General features: G+C 38.2%; 1 non-coding gene across 1 annotated transcript; it reads left to right on the top strand.

The window, feature by feature from the left end:
* Positions 1-8,403: 8,403 nt before the first annotated feature.
* Positions 8,404-8,477, top strand: TRNAV-AAC (transfer RNA valine (anticodon AAC)). The gene has a single exon. It is a non-coding gene; the product is annotated as a tRNA-Val (tRNA).
* Positions 8,478-16,428: the final 7,951 nt, after the last annotated feature.

Raw genomic sequence — 16,428 nt, 5'->3', positions numbered from 1 at the left:
TCATATGGACCGAGTGCGAAATGTGTTGTAGGTTTTTCCATAGTAGCCAAGTTATCCGTTTTAGGCTTATTAACTTTTTCTAAATTTGGACCTTCTAATTTATTTAATTTTTACTATTAATCGTAACTCAAACTTGGACCGCACTTTGACCTCATATGACTAGGAGATAATATAAAACTTAGACTCCGATATATAATCCTACGCCGTTGAATGTTGACTGCTTTAGAGCCAATTCATTTCTTTTGGCGCAAAAGATGAAATTTTATATTTAAGCTTTTTCCACCATCAATCAACCACCAACTTTTAGCCAGTTGTTTCCTATATTGACTACACATTTCCTTTAAAATTAGGCATTGATCATTAAGTGTTGACAATTAATTGAGATCAAGTTCGATTTGGCACCCACTAGGAGAATTTTCAAGATAAACTAATCTAAATTTCGAATCACTAAAAAAATCATATACCCCGGCTCTATTCGATAACCTCGATACAATGGACGAATTAGATTTAAAGAAAGATCGCCAAAAAAGGTTAAATTGGAGAAACTCAATCCAAGTGGGATGTGAAACACACTCCTCTCACATGCCCACTCCTTTATAAAAGGGGTGTGCGTCCCCTTCTCCACACATACGCCCATACTCCCATGTCCAATGGAGAGAGAAAGAGAGAGAGATACAACATATACTTAATATCTTCTTCCTTCTCCATACGTATGGTGTCTCTCTCTTGTTCAAGCGATGTCGTGGTTCATATAGAAGTTTTTTTACATCGAGATCTAATGTTTAGATCTAAGGGTAAGGTAAGGGATTCCTTTAAGCTTACACTAATTTGAGTTGATATAATTTATCCTGTTTTTGCATACTTTCATATTATTGTGATTTTTCATGTAATTGATTGATGGACCGTTATCAATTATTTATCCTTTGGGTATTTGGTTAAGGTATGATTTTAATCATGCTTGATTTTTATGAATTCATGTGAGGTGATGGATACAAGCCTTGCCCTTTTTCAATTTTGAGAGTGACACGTGCTTCCACTCTTTATTGAGTTAGCCTTTTCCTTATCTCCCCTTATTTTTGTTGAGTTAGCTTAATGCTAATCTTCTCCTTAATTAGGTTAGCCTCGTAGTACTTCTTTTTATGGCTTGGGCATGTTCTTAAAATTTTAAAACTCTAATGATTTAACTTATTTCCGTATTAATACAAGTAATGTGTTATAGGCCTCACATATAGTGATTCATATATTTTATCGTGGATATAATACGTTTCGGGTAGTGGCCCTCTTGGTCGACATGTAATCCCTTGAGTTAGGTAGTGGTGCACAATCGATGTAAGTAAACTGCGACGTATGTTAAATCACTTCTCGAGATTGGATATCGCAAATAGTCGTTCCATGAATCGTATCACGTAAATTTTCTAATCGCAGTTGTGTCGGCTTGAGATGTTTGCATAAATTCACGTTAACGTTGGATACGCCAACGAATCTTCATAGTATGGGATGCAGAGCGAGCCGGGTTTTTTATAAATTACATTCCACATTATGATAATCACTACATATGATGGACCGTACACACTATGCTAGGCATGCATTCATGGAGATTGGTTGCACAAACCGATACCACTTGTAGTGGTAGAGTATGAGATGTATCGGAACTCCCATATTAATTTTATGGATCTCTTAAATTATTGTTAATCTTAAAGGATGTCTATCATTATGAGTAGGGCATTAACCCTCTCTAACTATACAGACGTTGCAAGTGAAGTGCAAATTGAAGATACAGATGATGATCGCTTTATGAAAGACTATTCCAAATAAAGAAGAAGGATGACATTACGTTTAGCTTTATTTATTTTTCGTTGTAAAACTTTAAATAATGTAATAAGTTCTCACTTGAGAGGGCATTAAACAGTTAATTGATTTTATACTTTGAAGGAATAAGAAGTACAATTGATTTTATTCTCATGAATGGTTGCCTTCATGAATGTAATTGGATGTGAAAAGGAAAAAAAAAAAAAAGAAGGTATGATTTTAAAGCATCCAATTATTAATTTATTAAAACCCGAAATTCTCGGGCACGAGTATATTCTCGGGCCACAAAAATTTGAGGCGTTACGGTGGGTCCCATAGATTTTAGATTGAACCACTCTATCTAGTGTTCACCAAAGTAGCGGCGACCTTATAATCGGTTTAGATTTTTTAGTGGGACCCACGTTGAAAGTAAAAAAAGAAAATTATATAATAATAATAATAATTTGATTTCAATGTTGGACGCCGTCCAGATGTTGAAACCATTTGGTTTCCTCTTCAGTAGGGCCTAATGTGTTGGCTCCACTTTAATAGATATGCTAGATTTGTGCCGTCTATTTGATAAGTTGGCCAACCAAGGGCCCAAGTACAAAAGATGAGATAGATTTATAGTTTAAGTGGCCCACTTGATTAGAGGGCCCATAACCACAGGTCCCAAGATTGAAACCTGTCTCTGATACCAACCTGTCACAATTTGAAACCCGGGGATCGAGTATATCACTCTAGACTTGAGTTCCACAGCATGACTTACACACGTGTTCATAAATAGTCGAATTACAAACTAGCTAGGTTATGTATCAAAGAAATAGTGAGTCTCCATGAAGACCTTGTGTCTATAATATTGGACCGTGATCCTCGATTCACTTCACGATTCTAGAGAAGTTTGCAAGAGGAAATGGATACCTTCTTTGACTTTAGCAGAACATTCCACTCTTAGATCGATGGTCAAACTGAGAGGGAAAATCAAATACTTAAATATATGTTGTGAGCATGCATTTTGGATTTCAAAGGAAGTTGGGATGAGTACCTTTCCATAGCTGAATTCGCTTACAATAACAGTTATCAATCTAGTATTAAAATGACACTCTACGAAGCTCTACATGGATGACAGTGTTATGCATCGAATTGTTCGACATAAATCGACTAGAAGGGCAGAGAGAGTGCCTAACACCTTCCCTTTTTAAGTTTCGACTCCTTAACGAATGCCAATTTTTCTCCTAAATCTGAGATTTGATTCACCAATAATGAAGAAGAGTAGTCAAAATCAACTTTTTAACCAGGTACCCAAAAATATGTCAAAAAAAAAAAAACACACTTTTTCCTATTTTCTCTTTTTTTTTTTTCCTTCTGAAATTTACCCTACGGGCATTTGCAAATTTTCCCCTTCCCCGATTGTATTAGTAATAATATCATTGATACAGTCATCCAAGGGAATCTTTGAACTAGGAAACATGTGATATTTTGGCGATACAATGCAAATTGATTTTTTGACCATATTTAACCTATATTTCACTAATACCTGGAAATATAGGCATTTCCAGTGATATAGATATCACGACCCTGGCGGTATCGATATTATCGCCGATATTATTAACTTTAACACTGCTTACAACCAGTTCATGCAACTAAGCTTACGCCACGTTTCACGTGTGTAGGACATCTAAGCTGTGTGTAAAGTAAGCCCTGCATGAATTATTTGATGCAAAAATCACGCCATACCAACCATCAAGTGGACCACCCCAGAACAAAATTGATAGTTTTGACCGAGGGTAAAGGTCAGTTTTCTTGTAGTAATAAAACTTTAAAATATTCATGCTGCCAGATCCAATATACACACGTGGCATGCCTTGAGACTTGATATCCTGTGCCTGGATGAATCTGGCAGTCACTACAAATTGCTCATGACTTTACGGATTCTTCCCACCATTGGTGCAAGAAACTTTGAAGAGACACCCACCATTTAAATGTTTTATAAATGGAGAAAAGTTTAGAATTATGGTTGGGAAAAGTATCTGATTTTTGGTTGGGAATGGCATCAAATTGCAATCTTGGAGGATGCTTGGTTGGATGAGGCCCTTATGGAGACTTCGTTTCAACCTCTATGGCTTTATCCATGTCTGCAATTGCAAATGAGATTGCTGTGAAATGGTGGGGGGTTTTGGAAAACAAAAAAGTTGTTTGGCACGGCAGAGATGTATGATGATTACTCATGCTCTTGGAAATTACTTATAAACATGGGTCCCAGTTAAAATATATCTCATTAACTAAAAATTAGGATTATTGGATTTTTAAATTTTTTATTTACACATGTATTCTCACACCTACATACACTACATGGCTATTTGAACCCATGACCTCATTGTTGAAACCCACAGGCTCTGCCGCTGAGCCATGAGTAGGGACCATAAATATTATTTGATTATCTAACCATCCGATTGGTTAATAGTGATTGGATGATTTTAAAAATGAAAAACATCCAATGGTCCAAGTTTCAACAAACAAGTGTCCACAAATCAGAGGTTGGATTCTTCAAACAATATGATTTTAGAACTATGACTTTGCTATAGTAGGTCCCACAATTTAATTTGATTTAGTGCATGTCATGTGTACAATTTAGTCAGGCTTCATGCTCTATGAGAGTATCATAGCATCAAATTACTCACTGAGCCTTTTTAAGTTCTAACGTACACCGCTAGTGTCAACCATGTTAAGTTCGTCAAAATGATTTTACATTCATCCGGACCGTCCAACTCTAAATTGCACGCCAATGGATGTCCCTAAAAGTGGACCTTTTGTGGAATCATGTCTAGCTTCCAAAAGTTAGGCAATTTATTGCATAGGTTGCTTACTCCAATCAGTGTAATTTTTTGAGCTATGAGATGATCAAGAGGGGGGCCATCAATTGGACGGTTCAGATTTCATATTCATTTGATCTTTTGTGTCATAGTGTAGACACCCCATCCAGACCAATAATCTGATTGAGTTTGAACTTATGTATGGTCAACCAAACCCCAATCATAACCCTAATCCTGTAAGCCTAAACCCTAAGAATCTTAAAATTAAACCCTAAACTTAGACCATTCAACCCAGTTAACCTAGCCAGCCTAACCCTGAACCCTAGGAATCTAAAACCCTAGAGCCTCGAATCAGCTCGACAAGTCAACTTGCCTAGTCAACTCACTGGGCCAACTCTCCCGGTTAGCTTACCTAATCTAACACCCAGTCAACTCACCTCGTTAAACCCAAAACCAAGTTCGAACCAAAGCCTAAAAGCCAAAGAGAAATGTGCAAAACCTCAAACCAGCAACCTTCACAGCAGAGCCTCCACACACTTAGAGGAGGCTACTTGCCAAAGCAGGGAATCTAGGTGGGGACTGACGACGACCAAGCTGTCGCCACCATGTAAAACTCATCCTGTTTGGGGTGTCATTCCTCAAGCGTGTGGAAACTCCCCTTTTCAGACCCTAAGTGTGCAGTTGAGATGTATTTACTTTAATGCCCATCTCCTTACCTAAAATTACCTTTTTACCACCTCATCTAAACTATGAGATGATATCACGTGGAAATCTTTGATCTCAGCCCTTCAACCACCTTTTGCCCATAGATTCACCAAGAATTATAAGAAAAATAGGTTTGAAGGCTAAAAATAGCCCCCTCCCCTTTTCATTTCAAACATTCAATATGTTCAGAAGATCCAGAGCATTTAAGAAGGGAAGCATCCCTCCTCATCCCTTAGGGCCTTAACCATCTAGTCCTCTCTCCACCAAGGAGAGTGAGAGTGAGAGAGAGAGTCCAGCCCTGGTCTAGCCTAGTCTAGACAGAGTTCGAGCCTCCTGAACTACCTAAGTTCAAATCTGAGCCACTCAATCTAACCTTGCGACACTACCATTCACCCAATTGTTCAAGCCCCAATCAGAGCATTAACATCGTGTGACGCTCATTCTCTTCTCAACCCCCCTACTCCTCATATATATTAGTATTACATTGCATTTCATTGTTTTCTCGTATCTGACTAGTGGGCGTATGCTCTAAGGTTAGTCGGTATAATCGGAACTAACCCACTAGAAACCTTAGATAATTAGTCGTTATTTTATCATAAGCATCAATACAATATCAAGTATATCATATATCGTATTTCTACATATTTTGTATCTTACATCGATCGTTTCGAACGTATACTTTGCGGCTTGCCGATATAATCAGATCCTTCCCATTATAAATTCGGATCAATCAATCATCACTGTCATTATACCATGTTACATCTTCTATACATGAGAACTAATCATATTCCTTAGAAATTAATCAGATCTTGTGAAGTAAAGACCATACATATATACGAGCAAAGTGGATGGCTAACACCTTTCCACTCTATAACCACGGTCCCTTAGTTGAAATCATTGGAACGTAAACTCACAAATTATCTTAGGGTTAAGGATCTTCGAGTTCTCAATACTAAACGTTTATATAGGGTTTAACCAAGCGTATGATCGTAATATTTAATTAGTGACGATTTTGGTCAAACATTATACTCTTTTATCTCCAAATAAAAACTCTCGAGTGAGGCAACCGATAAAAAAAAAGGATAGTCGATCTCTCGTCAAAATCCGCCCTCTAAAGTACACACCTACATGCCGTGCATGTGACCAGTCAACAGATCCCGTGCCTCTTGAATGGGCCACCTTAAGAAACATCACCCATGTGGCCATCCAAATTGTCAAATCTGTAATAAAATTGAACGAACGGTTACTACTGACAGAGGAGACAATGTTTGGGTGGTTAGGATAATCTGCAGAGTGAGGTTTTTGAGCTATAGACAATCGAAGATGTATATTGAACGGTCTTAGATGGGCAAGCATATGTCGACCGATTGTCAAGTGAACTCTAACATGGTTCATCCATGTGGAGGTGATCAGAAAAATCCCTTCAATGGGAATGGATCAACTTCAAATGTCCTATTTTCTCAGTTATCAGGTATCACACGTGAATGCATCTGGAACGGTCACTGGTAAGGGAACATATACTAAAAACCAGTCAAACAACCTCAACCATATGAAAGGATGTCTTTTGCTAGCCCAATGGGGTATAGGACGGCTAGGATTGTTCAATCCATTTCATTTCTGGCTTATGGCCCATTATAGTGGGGCCTGCCGACGGTTAGTGTGGATTAAGGAGCCCAGGTATAGAACTATTGTAACTTGGAATTTAAGACATGGCTTGCATTTCCACCCACCGTGCTCGTTGTACCATGGCCCTATGATATTGGGGCCCATTGCCTGGCAGATTTTGTTTAGGGAATTTTGCAAAAAACTACCTATTTATAGAATTTACGTTCCAGTACCTTTATTAAAAACAGTTTTCTATAAGCTATCGGATTAATTAAGTAATTATAATTGGAGTAGTCAATGGAAATCCGACATGAAAAGGGGTGGGCCTTACCGTGATGTTATATGAAATCAATTCCGACCATCAGGTGCGTCACCTAATATTAGGCTTAGGTACCAAACATTAGCCCCAGTGGACCACACGATTAGAAACAATGAAAGGGCCACGTTCACCCTCCAAATTGTTTCTCTTGGTGTGGCCCACCTAAATAATCGATAGGGCTTGATTGTTGGGCCCTGAGGCTAAATTTTGTTGTGACATCTAATGGTTAGAGTGTATTTCATATAACTATTATGGTGGTCCCTATAAAAATCAAAGGTGGATATTTCTCTCCCTACTGTTTCCTTTAGTGTGACTCATCTCAATCACGTATCACCTTGAATTTTCGGTCCTGGCCCGAATGTGAGATTACTCATCTAATGATCAGAGTGGATCTCATATACACATAATGTTGAACCCACCAAAAATCAAAGTTGGGTATCCACTAAAATTTACCTCATATATTTGATGAAATATCACAATATTTGAAAGAGAGAGATGCCACCCTTAATTTATTATTTATTTATTTATTATTATTTTATTTTTTTAAGGGGACACAGTAATCCACTCTCACCATCAGATGTGTAATACCACTTTAGGTGTAGGGCGCAAAAATCAGGCTAACCTATGATTAAGGTGGATCACATTAAAGAAAAGAGTTTGAAGGAGAGAGACGTCCACCTTTAAATTTTTTAGGGTCACTTTGATGATTATATGAAATCCACTCCAAACATCAGATGAAGCACTAAAGTTTAGGTTTGGGACCCAAATATCAGGTCCATTTGTGATTTAAGTGGGCCACAATAAAGAAAATAATTTGAAGGATAAGTGTGATCCTATGCACTGTTTCAGATTGTGTAGTACACTCGAATTACAGATGGCGATGAATTTTGGGCCCTAGGCCTAACATGTAATGAACCACCCAGTGGTCGGAGTAGATTTCACAGAAACTTCATGGTGCGACTGTTGACCCCTAGACCTGCATGTCCGTTAAGAAATCTAGTCCCAAGGTGCTCTAATGATATTTATTAAATTACCAAGTAACTTATGAAAATTCTTTCGAAAACAGTACCGGAATTTAAATTCTATATCAGGTAAGTAGTTCCATGTAAAGTTTCCTCGTGTTTAATACAAAACATCCAAGTTATAATATTTTTTCGGATTACTAAGAGCAATGGTTTCGTGGTGTAGTTGGTTATCACGTCAGTCTAACACACTGAAGGTCTCCGGTTCGAACCCGGGCGAAGCCATTTTTCTTTTTAAAAGTTAGATCCTGACCTTTGATTTTTATCTTTTTGGTATGATGATCCTGATTTCTAACCATTGATATTCATTAGATCGATTTTTATCTTTTTGATACGATGATACTGATTTTTGACAATTGATATTCATCCGGGGTCAACAATAGCTGGGGACTCTCTGAAGAAACCCAAACAAGGGTGGTCCTACTCCTATTTAACCGATTGCTGTTGGGTCTATTTTCCTTTTTTATATTTTTGACAGGTCGATCCTATTCCTCTATTCCTGACCATTGATATTTATCCAGGACACACAATGGGTGGGGTCTCTAATAAATTTTTTATAAAAAAAGAAAAAAAAAAAAAAGCAAACAAACAAACAAGATCAGTTGGTCCTACTTGTGGACTCTCGGATTCGCATGGAGGTGGATTATGCTCATGGGGGCGCTTGGGCTTATGTTTAAGTGAGGTTATAAAGAGATTATGTTTGATTGGAGTTGTCATTAGTCAATTAATCTAATTTCACACTTGGTTAGATCCTTTGAAAATGTTATGATAGAGAATCTAAGGATTCCTTGCCCTAAGATGACTCTTTAACAGGTGGTTGAAGATTCTAAGTAAGGAATCACAATTATAAAGAGGGAATGAGTTAGGCACCCATTCTGCCCGTTCAAACATATGGTCTCTACCTCACAAGATCTCACAAACTTTTGACAATTACAATTAATTCTTGCATACTAATGATGCAATGTTGTGTTAAATGTAATGTCTACGACAAACTTTAGTTTTGGCTGGATAGATCTATCTTGATTGCTCACTTGCCGAAGCGATAAACCAACCAATCCAGGTTTCTGATGAACAAGATTCGATTAATTTAGTGAGTCGCAGAGCATATGTTTGAACTGATCATGTGTTGAGTGTGGTGTATAAAAAAGAGTGAAATTATATATGTAATGTTGTGTGTGTGAAGGTGTTAGATGCAACATGTATGACAAGCTGTAGTTTTGGTAGGATAAATTTGCCTTAACTGCCCCACTTGTCGAAGCGATAAACCAATAAGTTCAAGTTTTTTATGGGCAAGGTCTGATTATGTTGGCAACCTGCCTGGCATACATTTGAACAGATCGGGTGCGCAATGTTATGAATGTAATGTAATGGATGTAGTAAACAAGAGGGGGTGAGAAGGGAATAGGTGTGGCATGATGCTTATGAAAAATGAATAAGGTTGCTGAAAGTTGGGTGGACGGTAGTGTTGCAAAGGGTGGAGAGATGGAATGGCTAGGATAGCTAAGCGATTTAAGGAAAGGAAAATGTATCTTTTTGAATGTGGAGGATGATTGAAATGGGAAAGGGAGTAGGCTATTTATAGCTCCCAAGCCCGATTTCCTGATAATTCCTGGCAAGTTTGGAGTTGAAAACGTGCTTGGATGGCTAGGATTTGATATTACCTCATGACAAGATCTCAATGGATGGATTGGATGGCATGGGCTGTAATTTGGGTGCAAGGGAGGGTCATTGGAGTCAATTCGCAGTGTCACATGTTAGAGGTTGTAGAGGGAAGAAAGCCACATGGATGGAGCTCCTACTAAGACAGGATACTTGTCATGTGCAGGTTAGAAATGGGGTCTCATACATTGCAGGTGATATCCCTTGTACGTGTGTTGGCTCTGCTTCTAGGGACGTAGGTTGCTGTTTCGCTCCGGATTCTGAATGGGCTAGGCCACTTGGGCTTGGACAAGGGTAGGTATGGGCTTGTTTTGACAAAGTGAGTTAGTTGGGTAGGTTGACTAGGTGAGTTGACCGTGAGTTAACTTGAAGATTTGACTGAGTTTTTCCTAGTGTGAAGTTTGGATTTAGTTTTAGGGTTAGGGTTTGGTGAAGTTAATTTGGTCCAGCTTTCAATCAACTTGCCAGCTCGAGGTGGGATGTCTATACATGCCCATCTTTGGCAGAGGTTGTGTGCAACTGAATACCAAAGTGAGTAGACACCTTACCCTCCATAGTCAGATTTGAATGTGGTCTGTATTCATTGCATGTCTTTGTATCTGCATTAGTTGATTGTTTAGAAATAGATAACTTACACATATCACGAGGGTTTAAGGAGAACAATGCGATTGTTCCTACACTTTCTACGACATTATGGGTAACCAATCACAACCCTTTCATTCCTAATAGATACTAACATCAGAAGAACTTAGTACATTAGAGCCCTTGCACATCCGACGGCCTTATGAGGATACTGACTGGAGATAAAATGTCAATTGCTTCCTAGATCATCACAAGAGTACTTGTTTTTGCTCAATCGTCAAAGTGGTTAGCTACTTTACGCTTTTTGTAGCCTTATGGGAACTCACCACGCTGACTTAAACTTGATCAAGTTCCTCAAGTACCTAGGACTAGGTATGTGCGGGTGACCTTTTTCCATGCAATCTGCTTATTTTGTTACTTAGGTTACAGTTTGTCTTTTCTCTTAGTTCAGATGGTTTCTTCTAATTATGAGTTGGACGATCACCCATTCCTACATTAGCATTTAGTATGACCATTCTGAGACTTGCGTTCAAACTAGCCAGGCTTTGTGTGCACACGGATCTGATGGCTTTGATGAAATCGAGATGTGTCAAATCTTATTTGATTTTGCAGTGGTCTCCACCCAGAGATATGGAGGGATCTCTTAGTGCTTCAAAAGCCCAACGCTCTATTTTGAAATCTGTTTTTGAAGTTTTGGTAGAAGTCACCCTAGTCTTGGGAGTGATGCTTCGTGGAGATTTTTTTTATTGCAAAATGATTTTGTAAAGATAATCTACCTCGTTCATGTATCTCCACTGGGGATGCTTATGGGATTTCAGCGAACTGGTTTTTATTAAAAACATACAAGAGGTTAATCCATCTTTTTGCGGCCGGGTGGCCATGATTGGGAAGTGTTATTTTTTAGGATTTGGTGAATAGATTTGATTTGTCATCTCGCAATTTGTCAACTACGATCGAGATTGTCTCCACTAGGAATATGTAAATATTGTTGTTTTGAGGTGGTTGTTCGGTTTTTATTGCTTTGTTGATTTGACGGTCATGATCGGGTTAGGTTATAGTGGGGATTCTTGTTTTATTACTTTGATTTTGATGCTATGACCAGGATTGGGGCCTACTAGGGAGGATTTTGGCGATTTGCCTTGGTTGTAATTTGCATGGGAATGATTGGTGGTCATGATAAAGAATCCGATCTATTAGAGATGGTTGATTGGTTCCATCATCTCAAGGTGTATTCAAACTCGCTGGGGATAGTTGCACTTTCTAACTGTTAATGCTCTGCCGGAGATTATTTTAAGGGTGATCTGGACCATTGGTTGTAATTTGCTCCATTTTATCACAAATCTAATTGGTGACCTTGGTCAAGATCCCGTCTTACGATTGAATAGGTCCACTGTCCTAAAAGTTGTCTAGACTCCCAAGGGTATTTTGAAAATTGTGGTCGTGACCCTACCGAGGATTTTGGTGGTTGGATTGCAAATCGATAGCCGCAACCATGGCCAACTCTTCTCAGAATATTTTCTAGAATTTTTGAAGTATGATACGGTTCATCAAATTGTGAATCGACGGTTATAATTGATGTCAATTTTTATTGAATTTTTTTTTTATAAAAAAAATGGAAGATGATCCAGTCCATTGAATCGCAAATTGACGGTCGTGATCGATGCTAATTTTTATTGGAATATTTTTTTTTGAAAAAAAGAAGAAGATGATCCGGTCCATTGGGTTGCGATTCATGCTAGTTTTTATTAAAATATATTTTTTTGAAAATTTAGAAGAATGATCCAATCCATCGGATTGCGAATTGATGGTCACAATTGATGCCAGTTTTTATTAGAATATTATTTACAATTTTGCATTTTCTCTCCTTGAATATCCCTCTCTTTATTTTCTCATAAATTTCTCACCAATTTCTTAAGATTCTCTCTTCCTTATTCCATTACTTCATTCTTACAAACGTGCAAGATTCTCTTGCAAATCTCCTTCCCAAAGCCCCTCTTCCCAATGGGAAAGAGCTAGGCCAAGTCACCTCACACCAAAAATGACGGGCCGCCAATAGCTCCTTTCTCATTTGGTTTTTGCCTATGTCTGGTCAATAGAGTGTAGCACCCATCCTCTATAAATTCCCATTGTTGGGTTCACTCCAGCATGCTCTATCCTTCTCTCATTCCTTCACTCTTTTATCTCTTAAGTTTTCTTTCCTTCCCTTCCTTCTCCTCTTTTGGTCTTGTTTTGGTGGCCATAAGAGCTTTGGAAAGCAAGGGTGATCTTCTTATCACGGGTGGGTGCAAGGGCGAGACCTCTTTCCTCCCCCTCTCTCTTTCATTCATTCATTCATCTTCTTTCTATTTTTCATTTTCTTAAATCGTTCTCTTCTCCATGAAGGTGATTTAGTGGAGCAAGGGTTGTGTAAGCTTAACGTTGTGTTCAAAAGTGGAGCTTCATATTCCAAGCATCATGTCATTTTTCAGGGGTGTTAATGGGTTGGGCTCGGGCCTATCGAAATCAAAATTTTGAATAGGGCTGGCCTGATGGCCCAACCCACAACAGTTCAAAATCCGGGCCGAGAGCAACCCATGCCCGTCCCATTGACAACCCTACCATTTTTCTCTTTCCTTTTCTACTCTTTTTACTCCTACTTTTCATGTACAAGTCTTGTTTTCCCCATCAAGCTTACATGGGGAAGATTTCATTTTTGGTAGGTGCCATGTTGATATAGAGCGGGTCACATACACTTTCATGTCCAAGATGGATCAGAGAAGGCCCGATCAGCGACAGAAGTCATCAAGACCGTCATAACCTTAAAACATGCATATCTCGCAAACCAGAATGAGTTACTCGACATACGATATATGATTTTGGGGTAGGACGAGCTACTTTAGCCAACCAACATGGTATAATCAGGTTACCCATGTCGAATTTGCGAGATTCCACCAGATCGACCGTTAAATTCCATATTTATTTCTGTTTTTACTACAAGGGCCTGTTTTATTTTCCATGATACATGTAAATCAGGGTAAACAGTAATTATTACTTTTTCACAATGTTTGAAAATACAAGAGTAATTCCACCTCGAAAATTTAAACAAAAGTATTGACTTAAATATGTGGACCCCACTGTAATGTATATGATATATCCACACCATCCATCTATTTTATTAGAACACTTTGAAACATGAACCGAAAAATGAGGTAGATCCAACACTCAAATGGCCCACACTAAAGGAAACAATGGCCTTAATTTGTCCACCATTGAAAGTTATTTTCTTCATTGGGCCCACATTGAGGTTTTTTCATCATCTAACCCGTTCATAGGGTCACATAGGCATGGATAAAGGGAAAACACAAATATCAGCTTGATTCAAAACTTTTAAGGGGCCCAAGAAGATTTTAATGATAGGCATTCAATTCCCGTTGTTTCTTGTGGTGTGGTCCACTTGACCTTTGGATCTGCCTCATTTTTTTGCTCATGCCATAAATTCGGCTGGCATAACAAATGAGCGGTGTGGATAAGTAACATACATCACGACGGGCCCCATATTGATGTTGTAAATTTCTCAATTAAAGTGTTAAAATAGTATGTTGTCACATCTGCATTAGGAAAGATGTAGTAATTACCTAGGTAAATAATTATTACCCATTTACATGGTAATTACACTTGAGTCGGAAAATCAAATAGGCCCTAAATAGTAAGTTTAAGTTTGATTATAACTCAACATCCGTTGGGCTTTAGGAGTTGTGTCCAACATGAAAAGTACTTAGAATAATTAGGAGAATAACGTGGTTAAGCCACATAGTAAACTTACTATAAAAAGTAAATTTACTATTTATAATAAGTTATAAATTTCTAGGAGTTTCAGTTTTAGTTTACTTCTGATTTCTCTCCTATTGCTTGGTATCCCTATTTAAAAGGTTGTGAACTCGTTTATTTCATTAATCAATTAAAATTTGAATTTATTAAAATTTATTTCTATTTTCTTGCTTTCTTTCCTCGTGGATTCGAGAAGTCTCTGTGAGGAGTCCAGAGAAGCTCCATGGATTCGGAGTAGTTATCCTTGAAGAAGACGGTGATCGACCTCATCACGTTCATCCATGCATCAATTGGTATCAAAGCGAGCACTCCCCTTGGGCCGATGACAAACAACAAAGATATGAACAAAAATTCTATGAACGGTGATCCAGAGATTTGTTATCTTTCGGAAAGAATGAAAGTTTTTCACCAGGAGAGTCAGTTGACCATGCAAGGGCTGCAGGAAACCCTCAACCATATTGCGGATGTGCTAATTCTGCCCCGAGCCCAAGGCGATGCTCAACCGCTTGTGGTCGTTGTATGAAGCAACCCTGATTTCCACAGAGCACCCATCGATAATGGTGAATCACAGGCTACTACCGTGAACATAAGGAAGTCATTGTACATGCCAAAGGTAGAAATAAATTTACAACGACACAACATCTTTCAAACAAGGTGCACTTCATATCAAAAAGTATGCAATATGATCATCGATGTTAGGAGCGATGAGAATTTAGTATCGAAAATAATGGTGGAAAAGCTACAACTGAAAACAGAAAGACACCCATCTCCATACACGATTAGATGAATCAAGGAGGTCAACAAAATAGAGGTAACCAAACGATGTTGTATATCCTTTTCCATTGGTAAATATTATGAGGATGAAGTAATGTGTGACGTGGTTGACATGGAAGATTGCCACATGCTAGTTGGTCAACCCTGGCAAAATAAAATTGATGCGATACATAGGGATTGGGATAACCTATTTATATTTATTAAAGATGGTAAAAAGATTATCCTCGCCCCTATGGGAAGAGAGAACCAACCCATGACTTCTAAAGTGGAGGGAAAGTCTCTCACAACTGAACAGACTTTTGTTAAATAATTTGAGAAAATAAGAGATATATATGCATTAATTGAAAAGAAAGAATATATAGAGCCTATGAACATCCCAGAGGATTTGAAACCGGTGTTGCACGAGTTCAAGGTAATTGTGCTCGATGAACTCCTTAATAAATTGCCTCCCAGACGAGATATGCAAAACTACATTGATCTTGTCAAAGGGATAAGTCTACCTAATTGCCCATATTATCAGAAGAAATGTGAGATCTTGAAGGCAGAAGTGAAGGAACTGATCCATACTGGCTAAGTCAAGGAGAGCATGAGTACGTGGATTGTATCAACTAAAGAATCTAATGTCAAGTATAAGAAAATAGCTAATAAACATCGACATCAAAAGTTATCTTAGAATCATGAACTAAGTCCCTTGAGTAACTCGAGGACGAGTTTTTTTCTGAGCGGAAGGGTCTGATGTAGAACGTGTCACAGATACATTCCTAGCATGGTTGGACCAAAAGAAGGTGGACTGTAAATTGATCATAACTTTTGATCCGGGTATCGTTACGGTGCACCATACCGAGTATCATCAACCGAAGCAGCACGAGAACTCGAGGATGAGTTCTTTTGAAGTGGAGGGGACTGATGTAGCTCGGGTCACGGACACTTTCATGTTGAAGATGAATCAGAGAAGGCCTGATCAGAGATAAAAGTCATCAAGACCATCAAAACCTTAAAACATGCATATCTCGCAAACTAGAATGAGTTACTTAACGTATTAAATATGATTTTGGGGTAGGACGAGCTACTTTAGCCAACCAACCCAGTGTAGTTGGGTTACCCATGCTGAATTTACAAGATTCCATCAGATCGACCGTCGACTTCCATATTTATTTCCGTTTTTACTCTAAATAATAAGTTTTAGTTTGATTATAACTCTTCATCCGTTGAGCTCCGGGAGTTGTGTCCAACATGAAAAGTGCTTAGAATAATTACGAGAATAACTTAGTTAAGGAACATAGGAGACTTACTATAAAAAGTAAATTTACTATTTATAGTAAGTTACGAATTTCTAGGAGTTTTAGTTTTAGTT

The sequence above is a fragment of the Magnolia sinica genome, chromosome 6 (assembly GCF_029962835.1).
Source record: "Magnolia sinica isolate HGM2019 chromosome 6, MsV1, whole genome shotgun sequence".
In the NCBI taxonomy this organism is placed as follows: domain Eukaryota; kingdom Viridiplantae; phylum Streptophyta; class Magnoliopsida; order Magnoliales; family Magnoliaceae; genus Magnolia; species Magnolia sinica.
This window is presented reverse-complemented; position numbering and strand designations above follow the sequence as displayed.